This window comes from Pungitius pungitius, chromosome 1, assembly GCF_949316345.1.
Source record: "Pungitius pungitius chromosome 1, fPunPun2.1, whole genome shotgun sequence".
Classification (NCBI taxonomy): Eukaryota; Metazoa; Chordata; class Actinopteri; order Perciformes; family Gasterosteidae; genus Pungitius; species Pungitius pungitius.
In genome coordinates, this window is record NC_084900.1 from 17075055 (window position 1) to 17091705 (window position 16651).

The 16651-nt window shown below is 50.4% G+C and overlaps 1 protein-coding gene across 3 annotated transcripts in view; it reads left to right on the forward strand.

The window, feature by feature from the left end:
* Positions 1–2476: 2476 nt before the first annotated feature.
* LOC119221947 (nuclear receptor coactivator 3-like) overlaps positions 2477–16651 on the forward strand; it is a 97618-nt gene continuing 83443 nt past the window's right edge. For all 3 annotated transcript variants that reach the window (XM_062562722.1, XM_062562721.1, XM_037478184.2), the window contains exon 1: positions 2477–2611. The gene's annotated coding sequence lies outside the window, so the exon portion shown is untranslated. The remainder of the gene's footprint in view (positions 2612–16651) is intronic.

Genomic DNA, 16651 nt, shown 5'->3' on the forward strand with positions numbered 1-16651 from the left:
GCTTCGAGAGGAGTTTAGGTTGAGCTGTTTTGACGGCTACATGAAGCTGCTGAAATATGGATTTCTTTCGGGGGACTTAATTGTTGTGGCTCAAAGAAGTGCTGCTTCTGCACGTTGATGCCCAGAAACGTTCTTCCGCTTCTGAAAACGCAAATTCTTTCATTTCATTATGTTGCTCACAGACTGCTTCGCTCTCTTCTGTCCGACTGCATTTAGACACTTGTAGGTCCTTTATGCGTGTGTGTCTCTGAGAGTGCGATTGTGTGTGTGTGTGTGTGTGTGTGACAGGCTTACAGTGCAACACGAAGCAGACATGTGGGTTTCCATTTGTTGTTTTTGGGCAGCGGTTGGTTTCTTTGCTCATGAAATACACAAAAGCGTTAAACTTTGACGCTCATGAATAGTGGATAGACAGAAATTCTATTCTAAGGCTCTCGTTTATCTTTGCTTTCCATGAACGTTCAATTTTCTCTCCGACTTTTATTCTAATCACACTTTCTTCTCCTCTCTGCGGTTCTTTTAGTTTTTCCCGATGAATTCTGCCTGACCCGTGAGGCTAATTGCTTTAAGCCTTCATTTCAGCATCCTCATGCTCTCTCCGTGGTCTCCGTCCCGCGTGCCGTTTCTTCCCCCCCCCCCGTCCAATCGGTGCAGCTATACCTTATCTTCACTCCGTCAATGCACCTCCGAGCCCCAACACCCCCCCCCCCCCTGCGTCACACGGACAACTCCGCGCTCTCTTCTCTCGCTCCCCTTCTCATACTCGGTGTTTCTTAAACACCTATATGAGTTTCCCAGCTCCCCCTTTTCGGGGCAATGGGCATCATTTATCATCATCTGTGATCTTGCCTGTGCGTTTTTTTTTCTTCTTAAAGCGCTCAAACTCGACTAGCTCATCATCTTGTCTCACTTCTCTCTCACCTTCCAGCTCTCGTCTTCTTTCATCCCCGCTGTCGTCGACCCAGCAGGCTGCTTCCTCACTCTGTGTGTCCGTGTGTGTGTGTGTGTGTGTGTGTGTGTGTGTGTGTGTGTGTCTGTCTATCTGTGCTCTTGTCCGCCTGGCATCACCATAGAGACGGGTTTTTGGGGCGCTATCAGTCCCCGCCTCGCGTATCTTGGCAGGCGTCGGGGCCGCTGTGCCGACGCGTCCCGGGTTAGTGGGCCGCCGGGCTGCGACGTCAGCGCTCGGCGATGACCCTGCCAGCTCCCACATGGAGCCCACATATGGGCCTCGTCTATAAGAGACGGGAGGCCTGGAGGAGCCACACTGCCGGCTGGGGGAGAAAATAAGAAAAAAACGCACTGTGCAGAAGGATGCCAGCGACAAAAAGCTAAATTCTGAGAGAAGAACAAGACACGTTCATATTGTGAACTTGATATTCATTTTCATTAATTATGATTCGTCACACTGTACATTTCACTCTCATGTCTACAAATGAACAGGTGCATTTGTAAAGGTTAAAAGATATTTCTCAATCCATTGACAGAAAATGTGCTCATTTGAAGTTTTAGTAAAAGTGGAAATGTAGAAATACTCAGTTACAAGTCAACAATGTTCAATTAAAAATGCACCTAGAGTACAAACGTACCAATATGTATTTTTAAATAAGAGTAAAATAGTATGTACATTTGATGTCATGATTAATCATTTAAAATATAGATATCCACTACATAGTCGTAAGCCACAAAACTGTTGTCAACGTAACTGTTGTTCCAAAGCGGTATAGGTTTTGTGATGGAATATGCTAACATGTTAAAAGACAGCTAGATTTTGATAATCACCACTGTAGATCTTTTTATCCAACATATTCTTTAAAAAACAGCTTGTTGTTGACGTAGTACGTGCATTGCTTTTTACGTTCCTGCCTTTTGCACTTCTCAGCAGATGAAGGCTTCTCTACAAAAAAGGTTTAATCGTGCATGATAATAATAATAAATATTAATGTAAGGATATTTCTTGAAACAGAAAATGTATCCATGTTTTATTGCCAGCGGAGGGTTTGTATAATGGGTATAACCACTGGTTTGGTGCTCTGTGGTAGTAAACTAATACCACAGGCACATAAACCACGAAGAGATTAACGAATCTTAATCAGATTGAGAAAGAAAAAAACCTCATCAAGTTCAGCACGTCTAAAACGGCGTCTCTTCCTCTTGCTGGCAAGTCTTTTTGTCTTATTTCACTTGAATGTTTCCGAACCATCGCTCAAACCCTTCCGGCTCCCGTGTGTCTTTTTATCCAAAAGACACGGACCGCGTCCTCGCCGCATCGTCGCTGCCATCCGTCTGCAGGCTGCTAGACAGAAGCGGTGCCAGTTTCCCCACCTCCACCTTTACCTCCACCCCCACCCACCCCCCACTCCTCCCCCTTTGCGACGGCGGAGGCGGTCCTGTAGTCCGCGTCCGGGTTTGGACGGCGCGGCCCGAAGCGCGGCGCTCCGCCCCGTCGAACTCCGTTACCCAGAAGCCACCGCGACCGCCCCAACTTACAGAACTGGCTTCTCGGGTTTCGGGAGTGTTTCCCATTTAAACAAACAGTGGCGAAGATGGCGGAGAGTTAATGGTGTAAAGAAGAAATTATCGAGCCGGGTAACGGCGACGCGTCCACGAGGTAAGCTCGCGCGCGGCGGCGGGGTTTCACGGCGGGATCTCACGCGACTTTCGCGTTTTGGTTTGCACATCGACGGAAGACGGAAATGTACCGACTTCGGCTGTCTCTCCGCGTCCGTGCGATCCTGGTATCGCTGCAACGCGCGCAAGGCACGGCGTGCACGGTGCTTTATAGTTGCGTGACAGTTTCACCAACCTGCTCGAAATGCACGCGAAGTGTCCCGTCGGGTTCGACACCGTCGGGCTGCACGGAACCCCGAAACGAAACCAACCGGGCCGCGCGTCTCTTTCCTTGTGATCAACTTCACTTCATCAAGCCAAACCTGGCCAGTTTACGCACGAGCGTTTCCAGATAGACACGGAGCGTCCGGAAGTTTTTTTGGGGAGGGGGGGGCGGAGTGCGAGGTGGTCTGGCACCCACACACACTAACACATGAGTAAACACACACTAGCATCGTTATTTACTCCTTTTCTATCACCTCCCCGCTGGTCCGGACGCTGTCGCCACATGAGAGGAACAAATCGAGCAAATCATTTGTTCATCACTCGACGCGGCCGTGATCGCTCGCGTGTCATCTCCAGCACGTTTTTTTTGGTTTTGTTTCTTTTTTAAATATCGCGTCTACTGGTGTCTGTTACTCCAAAACACGCCAACGCGGTGCAGAGACACACGGTGACGTCTGTCATGTCGACCCGCCCGCGTCCCCAAGCGCCCGGCGAGAGGAGGAATTGTAATAATTGTGCAACAGTGCGCGGACTGTTCTGTACTGTACGGCTCCGATGCGCACGTGTTTGCGGGGCGCGGGGCACGCGTCGCGGGCAAGTGGCGAATGGTCGCCGCGCTCTTGTTACATCCCCCCTGCCCCCCGTGCGCCGTTCCTGTCACCCGCCTCATCCTCTACGCGTCTCGCTGCGTGTCTGTAACCCTGAAGGCACCACGACTCGATGCCCGAGCCGGAGTGGCGCGCGTGTGTGTGTGTGTGTGTGTGTGTGTGTGTGCGCGCGCTCAGAAATCACCGCGTCCTTGAGCGCGGCGCGCGGGGCCAGCTGACTGCATCTGCTGACCGGGTAATAGCAGGGTGCTCTGCGCCGAGTGTAAACAGTAGTTGGATGATGGGTTGTGTGTGTCAAGTGTGGGCAGGTGAGGGATGTGAGGTCGTGTTAATTACTCAGTTGTGTGTGTGTGTGTGTGTGTGTGTGTGTGTGTATGTGAGAATGCTTTTGTTGGCATTGTGGCTGAATGATGATTATTTCAACCAGTCTGTGCGTTTTAATTATTGTTCATTCTGGATGTCCACAGGTTGTGTTTACTAGAGATGAGTTCATTCATTATCTTGAAAATATATCATGGTGCATAAAAAGAGCATAAAGAATAATTAAAATATTGACTAAGAAGGCTTTGTTTATTCTATTTAAAAAAAAAATATGTGTGTGTGTGTATATATATAATTACATTACTGGTATTACAAAATGTTGTAGCCTGAGATGGGGTCCTTGTCTTGCTGTGGTTTCTTCCTTTGATTGAACCGGTCGCCGCTTGTTACAGGATCAAACAATGGTTGCATTTCAAAAATGAAGTTTGTCACAGTAGTTCGATCGATTTAACCGCTCCAGCTCTAAGGCCGAATCGCCCGTCTGTGTGTGACTGAAGTGGTGACGGGCGCCCTGGTGTTGTTCTGCGGAAACCCCTCTTTTGTGTGTGTGTGTGTGTGTGTGTGTGTTTAGGAGGAAGGGTGGAGGAGCTCAGGTGGTGCTGTGGAATTCTACCTGGCGTTTTACTCTTTTGTTTCGTCTCCTCTTTGCGTGCTCCCTTTTGCATTTCTCTGACTCGTTTGTGAAACCAGGAGGTTTTCTGACTCTTCTTTGGGATACGACACAAGAAGCTGCACACTCCATTGTGTCGGTGTCCCACCTGCAGTGGAAGGAGCTTAACTGATGTGTGCTGTTGTTGTTGTTTTAGATGTTATTGTTGTTGGGGGAAGGCTCTCCTGTGTCAGCATGGTTAAATGTGGGATTATGTCCCCCAGCTCTCACTCATTTAATTAATTTGAAAGGACTTTTCTATACACATCATTTCCATTTCACTCGCTGATGTCCTATTACTGGCATGTGTGCATGTTTGTGTCATCGGCAGCTCGTGGCGAACGGTCCTTTCTACGGGAAACAAAGCGGCGTCCGTCCCCGAGCCGGTGTGCATGCTCACTTCCCGGTTGGCCCGGGCCTGTGTACACAAAGGGAGGAGAAGTTTGGATAGCGCACAGGACACGTGGCTGCATTCTCAGCTCGGACAGACCGCTCCCCCCCCCAAAAAAAATCTTTGATTAAATCAAAAAGGCCTCGGTTTCTATTTTTTTCTTTTTTCAATTTGAAAGCAAGAGTTGGATGAACTCTTCCCCCGTCTGCATGAAAGGGGAAGCTCGATCCACTGGACTCTGCGTGCCTTGAAAAGGTTCCAGTCCCCTGCGAGCCTCGTTGAGCCGTGAGAACGAAGGCCTTCCTTCAAAGCCCCGCACTTGTACTGGCCCCCGATGTCACGCCGGGTCTCTGAACAGGCGAGGCGTCCTTGCTCTGGTCCGACATTGATCTCAGAGTTTCGGCAGCATCGTTTTTCAGCTGTAGGAAACCCAGTTGATCTTTTTGTTTCGTCATTCCTCGGGGAAAAATAAATGTACACTAATTATGTAATACTGTAAATTCCCATGTGATGGGATAACCAAGTGGGGAGAGTTGGGGCCGATGAGCTGATGCCCCATCAGATCAGCTGTCCATTGCTCGGTTTCCCTTTCTCCCAGAATGCCTCAGCGCGTGTCCTCGGCTGCTTGATTTCATCCGAGAGCGGCTTTTTCTTCTGTGAGAGGAATGTCAAGTGACCATCGCAGCGCGCTTCTCCCTCTGCTGTGTTTTTGTTTTGTTACTCCTGGCTCACGCTGGGATTTTTAGTCTTTTTTCTTTTTCTTTTTTCTTATCTAGTGTTTGTCTTCTCGGTGGCGTTTCTATCTCGAGGAATGCAGTCACACACGGCCGTGTGTCTCCTGCGTCGGACCAATGGCACCTACGTGAAACAAGTTCTTTCAGCCGTGCGTTAATATCAACCGTATTGTATTTACACAGCCAAGGTGTTCTTTTTACTAACTGTGTGTGTGTGTGTGTGTGTGTGTGTGTAAGAGACAAAGGACGGGGGGGTGGGGGTGGAGGAGACACGGAGAGTCAACGTGGCGACTCCCGCTAAAATTCAGGGAGTGCTGTTGCATCCAGCTGTTACTGGTTGCGCGAGGCTTCGTTGCCACGGCAACGCAGCCCTGTGCGCCTGCTCAAGGTCGTTCATCCTGTTCTGAACTGAGCAGCGTGAGAGAGAAAGAGAGAGAGAGACTACTTCTTCAAAGTGACCACCATTGTAAAGCACTTCTGCGACGGTGTTATCGGCGAACAACCTCAGCGCCCTCCCCCTTCAGCACAGCTACGCACACACACACACACACACACACACACACACACACACCTTCCTTCAATTTGAGAAACAAACAAAAAGAACCCCTGGCCTTCAGTTCGTAGGTTCTTTTGCCAGCTGATAAAATATTTAGCTGGTCAGTGGGAGAGAGGGAGAGGGAGAGGGAGGGAGAGGGATACGGTGTCATGGAGGAGAAGCCAGCAGCAGAGAGCTTGGCTTTGTGTTGTTCCTCTTCTCTAATGGTGCATTGCTGTGAGGCTACCTGGGGCTTCTTCCCGCCTCCTCACCTCTCCTCCCCTCGGAGGGCTGCAGCATCCCTTCGGCGGCTCCACCCCGCTGGTCCGGACTCATGGCGCGGCGATGAGCGATGAGAACGAGACCGCAGCCTACGGCCGACCGACTCCGCTAAAGCGCTGGTGCTAGCATGGCCGCAATACCAACGTTGACTTGACTCAACGCAATATAGGTCTAATCCCCACAGCGGTTGCATCGAGTTCACCCAATTTGAACATTAAACCTGGTTCTTAACCGACCCCGCGAGAGCGAGCGGGTTATTGTGGGGGCTGTTGAGAAGTCCATCAGCATGCTTGCATTAGCTTCTTAGCACTAGACAGAAATAACAGCAGAGATAAAAAAAAGCTCCACATCAGCCATCAGGTTCTCTGATTTCCGTTTAAATATGACCTAACATTTTCTCCCGTAATTGTCTGTTTCTTTCTGGGAGCATCCGATGTGTCGGTCACGTCGCTGCTCTGCGCGCACATCAGCAAGCGTACACCCCTGTAAACCCTTCACATTCCTGAATCTGCCTCCACGTCAGCAGCACGCACGGCGCCTGACACCAGCTTTTTGGTGGTCGCCGACAGCCCGGTTCAGGTCCAGCGCGTGCGAGTGTACGTGCACCATTGTTTAAAAGAAAGAAAATAACACTGCCACTTTCATTTGTGAGACCTAAGCAGAGGTGGGTGGCGCGGGTCTAAGAGGCGATGTTCCTGTTTTTTGTTTTTTTTGGTTGCTTCTTTTCCATTGTAAAAAATAAAATATAACTCAGTCCCAGTTTCTGAGCTCTTTTGGAGGTGCCCACACACACACACACACACCCAACATTTATGGGGTAGGAGTTGAGGTAAATGTTACCAGCTGCTGTGCAGCAAGCAAGCGGCCTAAACTCTGCCTGAACCCAGCTGTTACGTGACCATCTCCTCGAGTTAATGCGCCCCCATCCTGCCCTCAGCAGACACACCTCCTACATCACACACACACACACACACACACCACCATCTCGGTTCCCTCTCCGGCGTCAGCAGCAGCATCATTCATCTCAGGGAGGCGGGGAGGGGTGGTGGGAGGGGGGTACTCCAAGGTCCGCTACCCCCACCCCCTTCACCTTGGGGTCCCTCCGCCTCCATGCCGAGGTCGCGCCGACGGTGCTGGGATGTCACAGAGTCTCGTTGAACAGAATAAGCGATGGCTTCGTTCTTAATTCAGAGACGCGAGACCATTCAGCAGGCCTCCCAAGAACTTTCATTTAAATGCCATTTGATGATCACACTATGACCCGTTTGAGTCGGAGAGTGGTGCCACCGCAGTAATACTCATCTCGTCGTACTTCATGCTCGTGGACGAGTGATGTGGAAACCTGACAGAGGTCCGCACATTCTAGCTGTGATTGCAGCAACATCACACGACGGAGGGCGGACGCCGCTGATGGGATCGATCTCATTTTGGCTCAGTAACGTGTGACTAAGTACATTTTGACAGCGTGCACGTGACTGACGAGCAGAGGAGGCTAAGTCAGGCTTTTGACATTCCTGTCCCAGAGCTGCTAGCGTCACCCCATCTGTTTGTGCCGAGCGGGGCGGGGTGGGGTGGGGCGGGGGGGGTAGGAGGAAGAGGAAGAGGCCCTCAGCTCGGTCGGAGAGGAGGGGGAGTCCCTGTCCCCGACGCGTCTCATTTTCTTTCACTGGCTCCTCCCTCCTTCACAGTGAATCTGTGAGTCCGGGGGATAACAGGGTCGTCTTTAGAGCATAAAAGGGGCCAGAATTTAAATATTGTTTTGATGCAATGTGAGACGAAGATTCCGGTCCTTCCTCCTTGGGGGATCTTTTCATAGCTGTAGTTTCGTGTACCCTAAGGTGTCAGACCTTATCCGAAACGAAGGCTTCGCCTGCGTTTAGATGCTGGTGTATTTCGGAGCTGACCGACGCAGACAATCGGAGGATCGACTGAGTGCGATGGAGGGAAAGTTGCCCTTTGCCCTCCCAGCTGCTCTCCTGGGCCGCTGTGAACACACCCGTGTAGGCGGTGCAACCATTTGAATCGATGAGTACGAGCGGGGGGGGGGGGGGCTGACGCAGATGCAATGGACAGGAGAACGCTGGTTTTGTGCATTCAGTGGAGACCATTAAAGACCGTGCAGGCCTTCCTCTTTACCAGCTCTTTATTAACTTCCTTGAATAGAACTTGGCCACAAGTTGAAGAGGGTGGGATCTGAAAACGCAGCGTCATCGGGACTCGATCACGCCAAGTGTCCCTGACCCCCGCAGCTGTTTTTTTATTTATTTATTTTTACACCCCAACACTTTGGCATCATCTGCTTGGAACAATGTATTCATAGCGCCTAGGAGACGAAAGGAGGGGGGGGGGGCTTACAACCCGCTATTCGGTCTGTTTTTAGATCATTGTACCGTCATGTTTATTTTGTAAATATATTTGCCATTGTCTGGATTCCTGATTTTAATATCGTACCCTTTTCACGCGTTGGTGTGAATTAATTTGCCCCGCCCCCCCCCCACCCTCGGCTTCAGCTGTTATTGATTTAACATCCTGCTCAGTAACTCCTGACAGCTAAATCGGTCATTTAGTTATATATTTAGTCATTTAGTCATATAATTTCCAGGTGTATTAATAAAGGGTCATCAAAGAGTGCCGGCAGTGTGTTAACTGAACATCGGGACCAGTATAAATGTGTGTGTGTGTGTGTGTGTGTTTTTTTTATTTTTTTATCTGCGTCCCTTGACTTTAATACGGTGTGACTACACCCACCACCGAGGGATCAAACCTTCTGCAAAACAGGAAAAATCAATGCAAACACGCTGCTTAGACTGTGCACCCCAAACACACGACCAGAGGCGACCTGTTCGCACGTCGGCAAGAAGAAGACGGCTCTTTGGTGTAAAAATAACGCACATTTTCTCATGCTGCCTCTACAGCATGAGACGGGTCATCTGTGGAAAGATCTGGTTCCTCAGCCTCCTTTGGGGCCTCAGATTCCACCACATTTGAAGAAAGAAAAAAAAGAACCCATCAGAACCGAGGAGTCTCTCAGCTGTCAATCACTCGGATCAAATATGGATCTGAAGATTTAGATCACTAAATTGTCAATGCACTGTTTAGCGTTGAAATGAAGTCAAAATGGCAACATTGCAACAGGTGCGGATCTCTGTTGTAACTTTTCTGTCCACTCGAATGGAAGCGGCTTGGCCCGGGCCTACGCGACGCAACAGTAAACACACACACACACACACACACACGTGTGTGTTCACTGGAAACGCTGGTGACAGGCCTCCAGCGACTGCCTTGTGGAGGGTACGTGTCAGCAAAGCATGATCTCTCTCCCCATCTCAACCGGGCTAAAAATAACACCATCTCCACACACAGAGAAGGTGGCAGGGAGGGAGGGAGGGCGCACAGGGGGTGGAGGAGAAGGGAGAAGGTGGCGACGAAAAAACAGCGAGAAAACCACAATCAAAGCGAGAGAGCAGACGTTCAGGGAGAAAAAGGCCTCAAGTCATTAATAATTTACCTGGAGGATACTTGCACTGTGACCTTTAGCTCGGGTCGCTGGTGGTCAGAAAAGAACAAAGTGTTATGCGGTGTTGGGTAACTCCACTTCATGACCCGTGTGTGCCGTCTGTAGGTCTGTGCCAATAGCAACTGACCAGGTGCGCCTCAGGTGCTCACCGGGCATTCAGACCCGGAATCGCTCTGCGTGGTGAATGAAAACAAACATGAAATATGATCCAGGACATAGAAATGCACCACAAGCTAAAGACCATATAGTAGGTATGGGCTATGATCACGGTCACCTTTCGCGTCTCACTTCTCTCTCCCCTCCAGGTGTTCCCATCGATGCTCCACTTTGTAGAAGTGCGGCCCACAGTAACCTGATTTTAGGTTTGTACTGTGAAGCGGCTGCAGGAAGTGTTGCTCTGGCCACAAAGGGCATCCAGTGAAGTGCTCGTTTGATCGCGTCTTGCACTCTTTTCCAAAGACTTGACAAAGACAAACAAACCAATGTATCTTTCAACAAACTTAAATCTTAAAAATGTAATCAAACTCCTGAACTGGCGTTTTTACGCTTCTTCCCGCGCATTTCACTGCAGTCTATTCCGGGCAGTTTGTGCGTGCGACCTTCAGTTCAGTCATTTCAGCAGTCTGTTTGATTTGTAAACCAGGAGACCGTATTCTGTCACTATGCTTCCTCCTTTTTTTTTTGTCCTCCCCGAGAAACGCAGTGGGGACTCACTTGTGCCTCGCTGTGTGTTTTTTTTAACCTTTAACCTTTTTCACCCACTTCGGCTGCACGAAAGAACAGAGTTAAGGGGCAGGCGTTGGGTACCTCTCTGCCGGGGCCGTCACGGACATGTTTTGGAGGTGATGCAGAGTTTTCTGTTCGCTTGCATCAGTTTTGCAGTTTCAGTTTGTTTCTCCCAAGTGACTTGGGAAAGAAGGGGGGGGGGTGGATTTCTGGCAGCAGAATAATGGGCAATGCTGTTGACATTGTTGGATTTCAAGTGTTTCTTTAACGGCCCATTTACCGCGTAACCTTGCACCCCTGCTGCCTCGCTCCCTCGGTCAAGGTGCTGCAGAATGCTTCACCCTTGCAGTTTAGTGAGGGACGCTTTACGCCTGGTTGAAGTCCCTGAATTTGACACCTCCGCGAGAACAAGCCCGCTCCTCTTTCTCTCTCTCTCTCTCTCTCTCTCTCTCTCCGAACCGAAGGCCGAGATGGCCGTGAAGAAAAGGGAGACGTCAGGTGATCGGTTCAGCGCGAACCCTGAAGGAGGTGGTTGTTAAAGGATGAATCTCAGTGAGGAGGCGACGCTGCACTTGTTGCATGGCCGTCTGTTGCTGGAATGTTATCCGAGGCCTCTTAAATATTTGGGAGTTGTTAACGTGTTTGGCCTGATTTTGTTGGTGTAAAAGAAGGCATTGAAAGGAGGGATGCACGGGTACCAAGCCGGATGCAGGTATCCGTGACGGGAGGGTCGACTGTAAACCTCTTTTCTTTTTTAGAAATGAACGCTATCTGTATGGCAACAAATCCTATTGTCAGATGGGGACCTCCGCACTTCTTACAGCTCGACTTAGTTTACCAGTGTTTTTGCAAGCTGTTGTTCGCAACGACACGTAATTATAATGTAGCGTATAGAGAAGATTCAGTTGGATTTTTATAAAACAGGCCAAATAACGTCTTGAGACTCAAACTGTAATGAATTTGATCTTTTGGGAATTATTTCCAGATTTGGTTTTTCTGCAGCGGGTCTGTGTGTCCGTGGGATTGAATGAAAATAAACTAAAGTGCCCATGTTCACAGTGCTGAGGGAACACATCAGTCAGTGGAACGATTCGCCTCATTAGAGTATCTCCAATAGGTTTTGGACAGTAATTAAGCTCTATGGCAGAGAAGCATCACAAGGCAAAACCCCATGATGTCATCCATTTCTTGTTGGTTATGAAGGGATTTGTTTGACAGCGAGACAAACGGCGAACATCACAAGACCCGTCCTCTTTTTTTAAAGGGTGGCTGATTGTAATGGACATATTTTATTTCCCGGGTGGAGGGGGGGACGGAAACGTGTCGAAACGTGCGGAGAGAAAGTCCGCTACAGGTGGAAGGCGGCTCCGCATCTCTCTGAGTCTGCTCGCTGCACACTTCCTCCTGTGATATTCACAGCCTGCTGCTCTCGTGTGTGTGCGTGTGTGTGTGTGTGGCTTATTATCACCGTCAGGTGGATGGAGGAGGGGGAGGTGGAGGAGGAGGTACAGTTGATATGTGGAGAAAAGAACAACAGGGTGCTCCAATAAACGTGGCTGTTACATGCACATGCACAGATAGGCAGTGTTGAGGAGGCTGGAGACACACGCGCACACACACACACACACACACACACACACACACACACACACACACACACACACACACACACACACACACACACACACAAGGGCTGGTCTCCTTACACGAGGCTTGCAGCCATTCTACTTACCGACGCCAGCCATGCCGACTCTGCTCGCTCTATTTGCAGAGCAGCCCCTCCCCTCCCTGATGCTATGATCTAACTGCAGCCTCCTCCCCCTTCATACACACACACACACACACACACGTGCTGCTCGTTCACATGCCTCTACACACACACGCACACACACCTCAGCAGCAGGCGGAGGGTGTAGTAGTACCCGTGTGCGTGCGGGGACTGTGGACTCGTGTGTCCATGGGGGGAGGGGGTTCATCCTCGATCTCGTGTTTTTTTGCGGTGTCTCGCAGAGGAGAAAAAAATATAAATCCTCTATTTTCTTCATTCCGCCTCTTCTTGCTAATTCCTTAGATCAGCAACAACCATTTATTTATTTTTTACTTGTTCTCTTTTGTCCTCTGTGATGAAGGGCGAATAAAAATGCAGCTTGAAAAAAGTAACGCTATAATAAAAGGGGGGGCGTTTTGGATCTTCGCAGTCAGATTTGTCTGTGAGTGGGTCAAAGATCCCACAGCACACGGGGACGCGTTCTGATTGGCTGCGGAAAGGTGAAATTAAAACCACGGTAAACTTTTGACCCAGCAGGAGCCGGGAGAGGAACGCCCATCGCTGTAGTGAGAGTGAGCCTCCTCCTCCTCCTCCTCCTCCTAGCTGCTCTGCCACCAACCCACCGGTCCCTCCTCCTCTTCCCCTCCGTCTCGCTCTCTCTGTCTCACCCTTTCTTTCCCTGTCTGTCATTCGCTCTTGTTTTGCTTCCCTCCCCCCTCCTCCCAACCTCCTCCCCTCCTCTCATGCCTTCAATCTCCAGCTCTCCTTCGCCCGTCTTTTTCCCCCCCCCCCAGCGGTGAATTTGTTCCTTGCTGCACGTAGTGCCGGATGAGACGGAGGGGAGGCAGAGAGGGAGGCACGGTGCAGGAAAGAGCTGGGGGAAGGGTATGGTGAGAGGGAGGGAGGGAGGAAGCCAGTGAAGAGGGGAGGGGTAGGAGAGGAGCAGCATAGAAGGAGATGGGCAGGAGAAATGCATCCACCTCGGCTACGAGCTGCACAAACGGCCCCCCCGTTAGAGAGGGAGAACGTTTAAAGAGGAGTGAATGTATTAATAGACTCGTAACTGTGGCTCTGACTAAGATCTGCTGAGCGGCGGGGCGGGGAGAGCCCATTTCTACTGCTAATGGTTTCTCTCATCACACATCAGACGGCTTGTGTGTGTGTGTCCCTGATATTAAATGATTTCATGAGCCAACTAAAGGAGCAGCCCCCTCGCTTGCCTCTTTGATACCGGCTCCGCAGACCCGCGGGGGGGCCCGCCCGCCCGCCCTCAAACGTTAGCGGTTCCTGTAACCCCCTGTCCCGCCGTTTCGCCAGTGGACAATCTCGCGGTAGGGGTCGAAATATCGACATACCCCGGCTGTAATCGGCTCTGGACTGGATCGATCCAAGTTTGAGCCCCTCTTTACTGACAAACAACCACTTGCGCACCGAAGGCTAACGCTAACGAACCCGTTAGCCCGCTGGCTTCCTTCTTCACAGTCCAAGTTCGGAATGGCGCGCGTTACCGCCAATATTTCACTCGTGCCTTTCACCAGCCCGGCGTCCATACTGGACCGGAGATCTTTTGCTCACAGCAAGACCATCCCGACAGGTGTGACGCTCTCCAAAGTGAAGGGTCCGTTCAGAGCGCCGGTGCCAATCGGCGTAGCGGACCTGGCGTTAGCACGTGAGCACATGGTCCTGTCAAGGAAACAAAGACCCCTGATTTGGTGTCAACGCCACGGTTGGGATCGGACCCTGTCCTCGTCCCAACGACTCTCGGCGAAGACGTTCTTCTCTCAAGGGTTTGAGTCGCTGGTTTCAGCTCCTCGGCACGCTGTTTTTGAACCGAGACCTTTAAAGGATCTGGTAAATGTCAGTTTATTGGAGTAAACGAAGCCCACCATCAACGAGACGCCGCGTCCAGAGAGGGACGTCTTTCTGCACATTCTAAAGCGAAAAATAATCCCCCGTTGGGAGGAATTAAGCCCCGCTGGTGAGCGTGTCCTTCGGGGGGAAAAGGTGCCGAGGAGAGGAGACGAGGAAGCAGGAGCAGAAGGAAAGGAGCCTTTCTTTCTGGTCCTGTTTCTGAGAGTAGTCTGTGGATGTTATTGAGTTAACAAGACTGGGAGGGAGGGAGGCAGAGCAGCAGAAGCTGGGCGGGCTCGATGGACGAGGAGCCGCTCTGTGTTCCTTCTGCAAAGCGGGCGCCATATGACACACACACACACACACACACACACACACACACACACACACACACACACAATGCATCAGGTAAGGAGCGCCACGCACACCTCTTCAAGAGGCAACCCAACAAACAAATGGGTCTACGCACAAAAAACAAACACACATTCTCAGATGAGGGCCCCCTCCCCCTCTGATAAGGAAACGAGGCTTGATACCGACAGGAAAAAAAAAGATTTCTCAAAATGTCACTCTCCTCAGCTGCGTCCCCTTTAAGTATATATAACAACCACACTCCCCCCCTCCCCTTCTTCCTATTGTGTTATCGTTTAATTATTTTCTCTCATAATGCAGCTTTCTGCTACGCGTCCCCCAAACGTACGGCTGATGTGTGCCGACAGTGATGTGCGTGCCAGCGAATGCGAGTTGATTTTGTGATTGGGGAGCGTTGTGTGTGTGTGCGGGGGGGGTGGGGGGGGGGGGTGTCGCTGTCGTTCTGGTTTCGAGGTGTGTCGGCTGCTCGGTGAGCGTGTTTGGTGGTGGGTGGTTGTGCATGTTGCCGCGCAGCTTCCCTGCCTCTCCGGCATGCGTCTGTGGGAGTGATGGATGTCAGGCAGGCGGCTAATGTGATTTAGATGCTCCACCAGGAGCGTGTGTGCGTGTGTGTGTTTGTGTGTGTGTGTGCGCCTCCCTCCCCTCTATTTTTTCTCTCTTCCCCCTCCACCCCCCCGCACATAATTTTTTTTCCCTGTGCTGTGCAGTTTTTGGACTCTGAGCAAATAAATAGAGGGAGGAGGGGAAGGAGTGGAGGTGTGGAGGTGTGGGGGGGGGGGGGGGTTTAAGTGGTGAATCTGCTCCCTCGCTGTCACCCTGGAGAAGGAAAGTGCGAGGAAAGGAGGCGACGAGGAAAGTAGAGGTGGAGGAGAAGATGGTGTTCTCTCGCTGAGGCCTCGCTGATGGGTTATTGTGAGCCAATTATGTCCCATTCGCACTGAAGAAAGTCTCTCGCACTCTTAACACACTCACTCACCATCCCACAAACGTGCATCAGCAAAAGAAGTGCTCCTCTTTTTTCTTGGCAGCTCGAGCGGTGAAGAGCGTGCAATTTATTTTTTTTGTTGTTGAGAAAAACACCTTCGCAAAGACAGGCAGTTTTTTTTTTTTTAACACCAACTAAACTCTTATTTTCAATCATCATCTGTCTACTTTCAAGAGTAAAAGTAGTCATTCTGCAGAATGTGGCTCCTCACCTTCCAGATTATCAGAGGTGTGGACTCGAGTCATGTGACTTGGACTCGAGTCAGACTCGAGTCATGAATTTGATGACTTGAGACTCGACTCGACAAAACGTACAAAGACTTGCAACTCGACTTGGACTTGAATACCGATGACTCGTGACTTGACTTGGACTCGAGCCTTTTGACTCGAGAAGACTTGCTACTTCCCATGAAAACTGGGGGAAAACATTTTCACACGGCCGCGCCGCTCTGTTTATCTGCATCTGTCAAAAAAATGTGCGCCACCTGTATGCAGAGAGCGCGCGCTGCCTGAACAACATCCAATCACTGCAGTCCATTTGACCGTATCAACGAGACAGCTCGTTCATGGTTACAAAAATCGGGATTTTTGAACCCGGATTCAGACTCCGATGGAAATCCTCGCCAACATTATGTCAACGTGCGTTTTAAAGTAGTGTAATGAGCTGAGTTAAAGTTATTAGTTAATCAGTTATGCAGATGTTGCATGTGTTCACGTTATGCTTTGTTACCAGCTGTAGTTACGCGAGACAACCCGAGTTTTGGGGGTCCGTGTATGCGGAAGTGTTCGTTCGGCGTGGTGACGGCCAACAGTGACCGAAGTTGAGTTGTTTTATATAAATAAATGCAGCGGAGTTGCAAGCCAGTCATCGCCTCCTTATTTACGCTGCAGCATTGGGGTGAGCGTTACAGTACTATAACACAGTCACAGTCGATCCACCATTACCCTTCCCTTCGTAGTCTAGGTCTGTGAGGCAGCGCACCATCACCCAGGGTTCCCCGTCCCCACTATAATAAAAGGACTCGAAATGACTCGAAACTAAAATGGCTGTGACTTGTGACTCGACTTGGGACTTGCC